General features: G+C 42.5%; 1 long non-coding RNA gene across 1 annotated transcript; it reads right to left on the reverse strand.

Moving 5' to 3' along the window:
* Positions 1-471: 471 nt before the first annotated feature.
* On the reverse strand, positions 472-7,173 carry LOC115900340. The gene is made up of 2 exons (XR_004059969.1): positions 6,855-7,173; positions 472-761 (listed from the first exon to the last, which is right to left on the reverse strand). It is a non-coding gene; the product is annotated as an uncharacterized LOC115900340 (long non-coding RNA).
* Positions 7,174-9,406: the final 2,233 nt, after the last annotated feature.

Here is a 9,406-nt window from a genome sequence, read left to right on the forward strand (position 1 = left end):
CTGAAAGAGGGTCCCAGAGAGGCAAGCAGGTGCATTTGGGCATGCGCAGCTCTGGCTAGCGATACCCTTTGCTTTATTCTTCTCAGTGTATGACCTCCAGACCTCCCAGCTCACTCATAGTCATAGCCAAAGTCACATTTTACCCTAATCTCCTATTCCCCTCCCCCTACTCCGTGGGGCACACCGGCCTCCTGCCTTCTTGGCCATGCCAGACACTGGCTCACTTACCTGGATGCCTTTGCACACCTGTCCACAGGATGGCGCCATCACCTCTTCCAGGTCTTTGCCCAAAAGTCACCTTCTCGGGGACTTGTTCTTCACCATTTGATTATTTAAAATTACAGCAGATTCCTAGAACCAACCATCCCTTTTGCTCTTTTTTTTTTTTTTTTTTTGCCCTTCTCACCACTGAGCATGCTCTTTATTGATTGTGTATTTCTCCCAACTACTGTGTAACCCTTAGAATATAGATTTTTTTTCTTTACAACTTTTATTTTTGGCTCAAGGGGTACAAGTGCAGGTTTTTTACATGGATAAATTGCGTGTCGTGGGGGTTTGGCGTACAGATTACTTTGTCTATAATAAGTAGTAAGCACAATAGCCCATGGGTAGTTTTTAATCCTCATCCTCCATCTTCCACTCTCAGGTAGGCCCAGTGGTCCTTGTTCCCTTTGTGTCCACGCATATGCGGTGATCAGCTCCCACTTCCACATGAGATCATGGAGGACAGGTGTCTGTCTGGTTTGCTACCTTCCCAGTACCTGGGCAAGAGTGTGCATGAACTAATATGGAATAAAAACTTTCTAAAGAATAAATGAATATTATATCCTCATATTATATAAACAATATCATTTGAAGTATTTCTCCTTTTGTAACATTTCTCCAAGTAAAAATTAAATGTCTCTAGTAGAATAACTTTAAAACAACAAAAAACTTCATTTATCCATAGATACATTTTTAAGACATCTTTTTACTTTATTTTTTAAATTTTTTTATTTTTTTTAAATTATACTTTAAGTTCTAGGGTACACGCGCACAATGTGCAGGTTTGTTACATATGTATACTTGTGCCATGTTGGTGTGCTGTACCCATCAACTCATCAGCACCCATCAACTCGTCATTTACATCAGACATAACTCCCAATGCCATCCCTCTCCCCTTCCCCCTCCCCATAATAGGCCCCGGTGCGTGATGCTCCCCTTCCAGAGTCCAAGTGATCTCATTGTTCAATTCCCACCTATGAGTGAGAACATGCAGTGTTTGGTTTTCTGTTCTTGCGATAGTTTGCTGAGAATGATGGTTTCCAGCTGCATCCATGTCCCTACAAAGGACACAAACTCATCCTTTTTTATGGCTGCATAGTATTCCATGGTGTATATGTGCCACATTTTCTTAATCCAGTCTGTCACTGATGGACATCTGGGTTGATTCCAAGTCTTTGCTATTGTGAATAGTGCTGCAATAAACACACGTGTGCATGTGTCTTTATAGCAGCATGATTTATAATCCTTTGGGTATATACCCAGTACTGGGATGGCTGGTTCATATGGTATTTCTAGTTCTAGATCCTTGAGGAATCACCATACTGTTTTCCACAATGGTTGAACCAGTTTACAATCCCACCAACAGTGTAAAAGTGTTCCTACTTCTCCACATCCTCTCCAGCACCTGTTGTTTCCTGACTTTTTAATGATTGCCATTCTAACTGGTGTGAGATGGTATCTCATTGTGGTTTTGATTTGCATTTCTCTGATGGCCAGTGATGATGAGCATTTTTTCATGTGCCTGTTGGCTGTATGCACGTTTCCTTTTGAGAAATGTCTGTTCATATCCCTTGCCCACTTTTTGATGGGGTTGTTTGTTTTTTTCTCGTAAATTTGTTTGAGTTCTTTATAGGTTCTGGATATTAGCCCTTTGTCAGATGAGTAGATTGCAAAAATTTTCTCCCATTCTATAGGTTGCCTGTTCACTCTGATGGTAGTTTCTTTTGCTGTGCAGAAGCTCTTTAGTTTAATTAGATCCCATTTGTCAATTTTGGCTTTTGTTGCTGTTGCTTTTGATGTTTTAGACATGAAGTCCTTGCCCATGCCTATGTCCTGAATGGTATACCTAGGTTTTCTTCTAGGGTTTTTATGGTTTTAGGTCTAACAGTTAAGTCTCTAATCCATCTGGAATTAATTTTCTACTTCTGGCTAGCCAATTTTCCCAGCACCATTTATTAAATAGGGAATCCTTTCCCCATTTCTTGTTTTTCCCTTGTCAAAGATCAGATGGCTGTAGATGTGTGATATTATTTCTGAGGGCTCTGTTCTCTTCCATTGGTCTATATCTCTGTTTTGGTACCAGTATCACGTTGTTTTGGTTACTGTGTAGCCTTGTAGTATAGTTTGAAGTCAGGTAGAGTGATGCGTCCAGCTTTGTTCTTTTGACTTAGGATTGTCTTAGCAATGCAGGGTCTTTTTTGGTTCCATATGAACTTTAAAGCAGTTTTTTCCAATTCTATGAAGAGTCATTGGTAGCTTGATGGGAATGGTATTGAATCTATAAATTACCTTGGGCAGTATGGCCATTTTCACAATATTGATTCTTCCTATCCATCAGCATAGTATGTTCTTCCATTTGTTTTTTGTCCTCTTTTATTTCACTGAGCAGTGGCTTGTAGTTCTCCTTGAAGAGGTCCTTTACATCCCTTGTAAGTTGGATTCCTAGGTATTTTATTCTCTTTGAAGCAATTGTGAATGGAAGTTCATTCATGATTTGGCTCTCTGTTTGTCTGTTACTGGTGTATAAGAATGCTTGTGATTTTTGCACATTAATTTTGTATCCTGAGACTTTGCTGAAGTTACTTATCAGCTTAAGGAGATTTTGGACTGAGACAATGGGGTTTTCTAAATATACAATCATGTCATCTGCAAACAGGGACAATTTGACTTCTTCTTTTTCAAACTGAATACCCTCGATTTCTTTCTCTTGCCTGATTGCCCTAGCCAGAACTTCCAACACTATGTTGAATAGGAGTAGTGAGAGAGGGCATCCCCGTCTTGTGCCAGTTTTCAAAGGGAATGCTTCCAGTTTTTGCCCATTCAGTATGATATTGGCTGTGGGTTTGTCATAAATAGCTCTTATTATTTTGAGGTATGTTCCATCAATACCGAATTTATTGAGCGTTTTTAGCATGAAGGGCTGTTGAATTTTGTCGAAGGCCTTTTCTGCATCTATTGAGATAATCATGTGGTTTTTGTCTTTGGTTCTGTTTATATGCTGGATTACGTTTATTGATTTGTGTATGTTGAACTAGGCTTGCATCCCAGGGATGAAGCCCATTTGATCGTGGTGGATAAGCTTTTTGATGTGCTGCTGGATTTGGTTTGCCAGTGTTTTATTGAGGATTTTTTGCATCAATGTTCATTGGGGATATTGGTCTAAAATTCTCTTTTTTTGTTGTGTCTCTGCCAGGCTTTGGTATTAGTTGAGCGGTTTTGATTGAGTTTCTTAGTCCTGAGTTCTAGTTTGATTGCACTGTGGTCTGAGAGACAGTTTGTTATAATTTCTGTTCTTTTACATTTGCTGAGGAGTGCTTTACTTCCAACTATGTGGTCAGTTTTGGAATAAGTGTGATGTGGTGCTGAGAAGAATGTATATTCTATTGATTTGGGGTGGAGAGTTCTGTAGATGTCTATTAGGTCCACTTGGTGCAGAGTTGAGTTCAATTCCTGGATGTCCTTGTTAACTTTCTGTCTCGTTGATCTGTCTATTGTTGACAGTGGAGTGTTGAAGTCTCCCATTATTATTGTATGGGAGTCTAAGTCTCTTTGTAAGTCTGTAAGGACTTGCTTTATGAATCTGGGTGCTCCTCTATTGGGCACATATATATTAGGATAGTTAGCTCTTCCTGTTGAATTGATCCCTTTACCATTATGTAATGGCCTTCTTTGTCTCTTTTGATCTTTGATGGTTTAAAGTCTGTTTTATCAGAGACTAGGACTGCAACCTCTGCTTTTTTTGTTCTCCATTTGCTTGGTAGATCTTCCTCCATCCCTTTATTTTGAGCCTATGTGTGTCTCTGCATGTGAGATGGGTCTCCTGAATACAGCAAACTGATGGGTCTTGACTCTTTATCCAATTTGCCAGTGTGTGTCTTTTAATTGAATCATTTATTCCATTTACATTTAAAGTTAATATTGTTATGTATGAACTTGATCCTGTCATTGTGATATTAGCTGGTTATTTTGCTCATTAGTTGATGCAGTTTCTTCCTAGCATTGATGGACTTTACATTTTGGCATGTTTTTGCAATGACTGGTACCAGTTATTCCTTTCCATGTTTAGTGCTTCCTTCAGGGTCTCTTGTAGGGCAAGCCTGGTGGTGACAAAATCTCTAAGCATTTGCTTGTTTGTAAAGGATTTTATTTCTCCTTCACTGATGAAACTTAGTTTGGCTGGATATGAAATTCTGGGTTGAAAATTCTTTTCTTTAAGAATGTTGAATATTGGCCCCCACTCTCTTCTGGCTTGTAGAGTTTCTGCCGAGAGATCTGCTGTTAGTCTGATGGGCTTCCCTTTGTGGGTAACCCGACCTTTCTCTCTGGCTGCCCTTAACATTTTTTCCTTCATTTCAACTTTGGTGAATCTGACAATTATGTGTCTTGGAGTTGCTCTTCTGGAGGAATATCTTTGTGGCATTCTTTGTATTTCCTGAATTTGAATGTTGGCCTGCCTTACTAGGTTGGGGAAGTTCTCCTGGATGATATCCTGAAGAGTGTTTTTCAGCTTGGTTCCATTTCCCCCCTCACTTTCAGGCACACCAATCAGACGTAGATTTGGTCTTTTCCATAATCCCATATTTCTTGGAGGCTTTGTTCATTTCTTTTTCCTTTTTTTTTCTCTAGACTTCTCTTCTCGCTTCATTTCATTCATTTGATCATCAATCATTGATACTCTTTCTTCCAGTTGATCGAGTCAGTTACTGAAGCTTGTGCATTTGTCACGTATTTCTCATGTCATGGTTTTTATCTCTGTCAGTTTGTTTATGGCCTTCTCTGCATTGATTATTCTAGTTATTCATTCTTCCATTCTTTTTTCAAGATTTTTAGTTTCTTTGTGCTGGGTATGTAGTTCCTCCTTTAGCTCTGAGAACTTTGATTGCCTTCTTCTCTCAACTCGTCAAAGCCATTCTCCATCCAGCTTTGATCCGTTGCTGGTGATGAGCTGCATTCCCTTGGAGAGGAGATGCACTCTGATTTTTTTAATTTCCAGCTTTTCTGCCCTGCTTTTTCCCCATCTTTGTGGTTTTATCTGCCTTTGGTCTTTGATGCTGGTGATGTACTGATGGGGTTTTGGTGTGGGTGTCCTTTCTGTTTGTTAGTTTTCCTTCTAACAGTCAGGACCCTCAGCTGTAGGTCTGTTGGAGATTGCTTGAGGTCCACTCCAGACCTGTTTGCCTGGATATCAGCAGTGGAGGCTGCAGAAGATAGAATATTGCTGAACAGCGAGTGTTGCTGTCTGATTTTGCTCTGGAAGCTTCATCTCAGGGGAGTACCCCGCCGTGTGAGGTGTGAGGTGTCGGTCTGCACCTAGTGGGGGATGTCTCCCAGTTAGGCTACTCAGGGGTCAGGGACCCGCTTGAGCAGGCAGTCTGTCCGTTCTCAGATCTCAGCCTCCATGCTGGGAGATCCACTGCTCTCTTCAAAGCTGTCAGACAGGGTCATTAACATCTGCAGAGGTTTCTGCTGCTTTTTGTTTAGCTATGCCCCGTCCCCAGAGGTGGAGTCTACAGAGACAGGCAGGTCTCTTTGAGCTGAGGTGGGTTCCACCCAGTTAGAGCTTCCTGGAGGCTTTGTTTACCTACTTAATCCTCAGCAATGGGGGGCGCCCCTCCCCCAGCCTCGCTGCCACCTTGCAGTTAGATCGCAGACTGCTGTGCTAGCAGTGAGGGAGGCTTCATGGGCGTAGGACCCTCTGGGTCGGGTGTGGGATATAATCTCCTGGTGTGCCGTTTGCTAAGACCCTTGGTAAAGCGCAGTCCTAGGGTGGGAGTTACCCCATTTTCCAGGTGTTGTGTCTCAGTTTCCCTTGGCTAGGAAAAGGGATTCCCTTCCCCCTTGCGCTTCCCAGGTAAGGCGATGCCTTGCCCTGCTTCAGCTCTCACTGGTCGGGCTACACCAACTGACCAGCACCAATTGTCCGGCACTCCCCAGTGAGATGAACCTGGTACCTCAGTTGAAAATGCAGAAATCACCCATCTTCTGTGTCATTCATGCTGGGAGCTGGAGGCTGGAGCTGTTCCTATTCTGCCATCTTGCCTACATCTTCCTCTTTTTACTTTTTTGTAAAAGTTTTGAAAAACTTTTTTCAGGCAATAAAAGTAATTCAGAATCATTGTAAAGGGTTTTTAAAAGGTACTATTCTTTTTAAAATTAGTAATTCGTAATAATCCGAGAGTCAACCACTGTTAGCACTTTGCTGTATTTCCTTTTGTATTTTTATCTATGCATGCACATTTGCATGGACACACACACATACTTCTATAAATACTTAATGATATTTGTCTACACACACATGCGTGTGTGTGTGTGTGTGTGTATATATATTTAGTTTGGAATTGCACTATGTTTACTTTTATCATGTACTATGCCAAGAACATATTATGTATTGTTCATTGCTGGTCTTTCCGGAACACTATGTTCAGAGATATATTATCATTTCACCACATATAATCTATCATAATTTAACTAGTATGCTATTGTGGATAATAAGTGTTACGTTTTCATTATCTGTTGAGTTTATTGGTCTTTAACAGCTCTCACTTTTATCTATTCTAATTCCTTTAGCTTATTTTGCTTGTATATTTTACCTATCAATAACCTTCAAAGTTTAGTCTTTTGTTCTTATGTTCTTTCAGAATGGCATTTTCTTGACTCTCAGTGGTTTTGTCCCATGGCCTGTTTACCTTTAGTTCCTTGATTCTACCTGTCTCATCTTCTTTGTATTTTCTAGAGTAGATCCCATTTCCAGAATGTGTTTCCTGGCAGCCTTTCACTGTGGTGAAGTGGGAACAACGTGATCCCACAGCCCACTTCCTACTCTGTCAGAACCCCCTCCTCAAAGAGCACGCTCAGGACCTAGAGTTCTTCCCCCTGTGGCTGGCCAAGTTACAGTGCCCTCTGGAATCACATTCCCAGCCCTCCCTTGCTGAGAGAGGACATTCCACGTTCTAGAGTCTCTAACATGTGCAGCCCCTGATGATGAGCAAGAATGTCCCCCCTTACCCAGCCTTGTTGGAGCCAAGTGAATAAAGCCCAGGCAGGCCTGGAGAAGCTGCCCGAGGAGCCTCAGTAGTCAATGCTGGCATCGTTTCTCTCTCAGCCCCTGTCTCTGTCACTTTGAAGCTTTCTACTGGTTTCCTTTGAGTCCCCTCAGCTCCCCAGTCAGATCAAGGAAGAGCTGGTTGTTGCTCTCACAGACTTCAGGAACAAGCAGATCTGAGCACCTTGAGGGTCAAACAGACCTGCCTCAACCGCAGCATTAAGGAGGAGATCCACTTCCCAAAAGTGTGGGGAGACGGCTATTGGTGGGATGCTCTATTTGCATCTGTCTCCACTGCTTGTCCACAGAACGGCTCCCTGTATTCTGGGATTAGCATTCCCTGGCTTCTCTGAGCTTCCTGTAGTTCACGACAGGCTGTTTCCCTTGATGGAAGCCTTTCCTCTTCTTCCACATCTGGCTCACTGCATGTCCTTTGGAGCAAGCCCTCTGGACTGAGGACTCAAATCTCTGATTGATCCACCCACTTCTCAGCTCCATGGCCTCAGTGATGTCCATGAGCCTCTTGACACGGGACCCATTCACAAGGGAAGGCACTTCCCCACAGATGCACCTGAAAGCTGTGGACCCTGTGATTCTCAGGAATTCGGCTGACTGATGGAGCAATCCTTCCCAGGCGGGTGGAGGTGAAAGACTCCCCTTGATCCAGACACACGGGTACTCCGTGGGTTTCTTGATGGCACCAGTTCCTCTGAAGTATGGATTTTACTCCTTGGTGTTGTCTGATTAGATAAACTCTTCAAGATAAAGATCCAGACATATTGGCAAGGGACCTGGCTTTTAGAAAACACATAGTCCTCAAATTTAAAGTTTTAGGCCCTCTTTTCTCTCCAGGTATGTGAAGAAAATACCTTTGGCAAAGGTCTTCGTGGGCTGGCACCTGTATCTGCTTAGCTTCTGGAAGAACTGGCTCATGCCCTGAGAATCTGCTTCTCCCAGATCTGGTCTAGAAGTCTCATTAGATGTACGATCTACATACTGGTCAGGGTGCATTCCACCTACTCGGTATCTCGGTCCCATTGCAATCCAACTTTAACCTTGATTCTCTGCCCCAGGAGGGGGATGGTTATCTGAGAAGACACATCACTAGGCCCAGCCTCGGGCTCATGGGCCTGCCTGGAACCGTGGGCCGTCCTCTGGGTGGTTTACAGCCACAGTTGGGAGTGACGTTGAGTTCAAGGGTTTGCTAGTTTGTAAGTGAATTTTATTGCTGTAATATTCTCACTCACTTGCCCTCTGATGTGCTTCCTTAGGCAGAAGGGAAGGTCAGGGTGACTCAGTGGTGCAGAAATTATCTTGATTCTTGGGCACCTCCAGGACCCCATGTGGGCTCTGGGTCCAAGGAAAGCAATGACACTGATGTTAGGACCCTGAATACTCAAGTTCCGCCTCTGCCTTTTTGTAAATAGTAAATCCACCTGAGGTTGTGCACATCTCAAAGGGGAAATGTGCCTTTTCCACCCTGTTACACAGTGTGGAGGTGCATTTACAACTCGAATGTGAGAAATTCACCCCCAGCTGGGGACCAAGGCCAAAGGGCCTTCTTACTGTCAGGCTTCTCTGCTGCAGGCCTGATGTGCATGGCAGACTCACACCTCTGACGATCTCAGCCAGATGGGACAAGGGCCATTCAGGTGGGAATTCAATTTCTGGACCTTATAGTATAGCCATACCATGAAATGTTATGTGGTTATTTAAAAAGCATGCTTTTGGGGTTATTTTAAGACATGGGAAAATGTTCTTAGTACTTTACAAAGTTGAAGAAAAGGACAGGGCCCTCAGCTGCTTCCTCACTACGACCCCCGTTTTGTTGTCTGTATAATAGCCATATCAAAATGCTGATCATAGATATTTTTGGGTGACTTCATCATAGGAACTTTCTAGTATTTTTCAATGTCTACACTGTATGTGAATTATTTTGTAATGAGAAAAAGACACATTATTGAATTAATATGTTTTTAAAAAAACTATTAAAATTATGAGTTTCATAATTAATAATGAAGCCCCACCCATGGACTCATCGCCCATTCTCAAAAATTACCCCAAATATGGGCTAGTATCCCATATATGAGTATATGAGTA

This window comes from Rhinopithecus roxellana, chromosome 11 (genome assembly GCF_007565055.1).
Source record: "Rhinopithecus roxellana isolate Shanxi Qingling chromosome 11, ASM756505v1, whole genome shotgun sequence".
NCBI classification, from domain to species: domain Eukaryota; kingdom Metazoa; phylum Chordata; class Mammalia; order Primates; family Cercopithecidae; genus Rhinopithecus; species Rhinopithecus roxellana.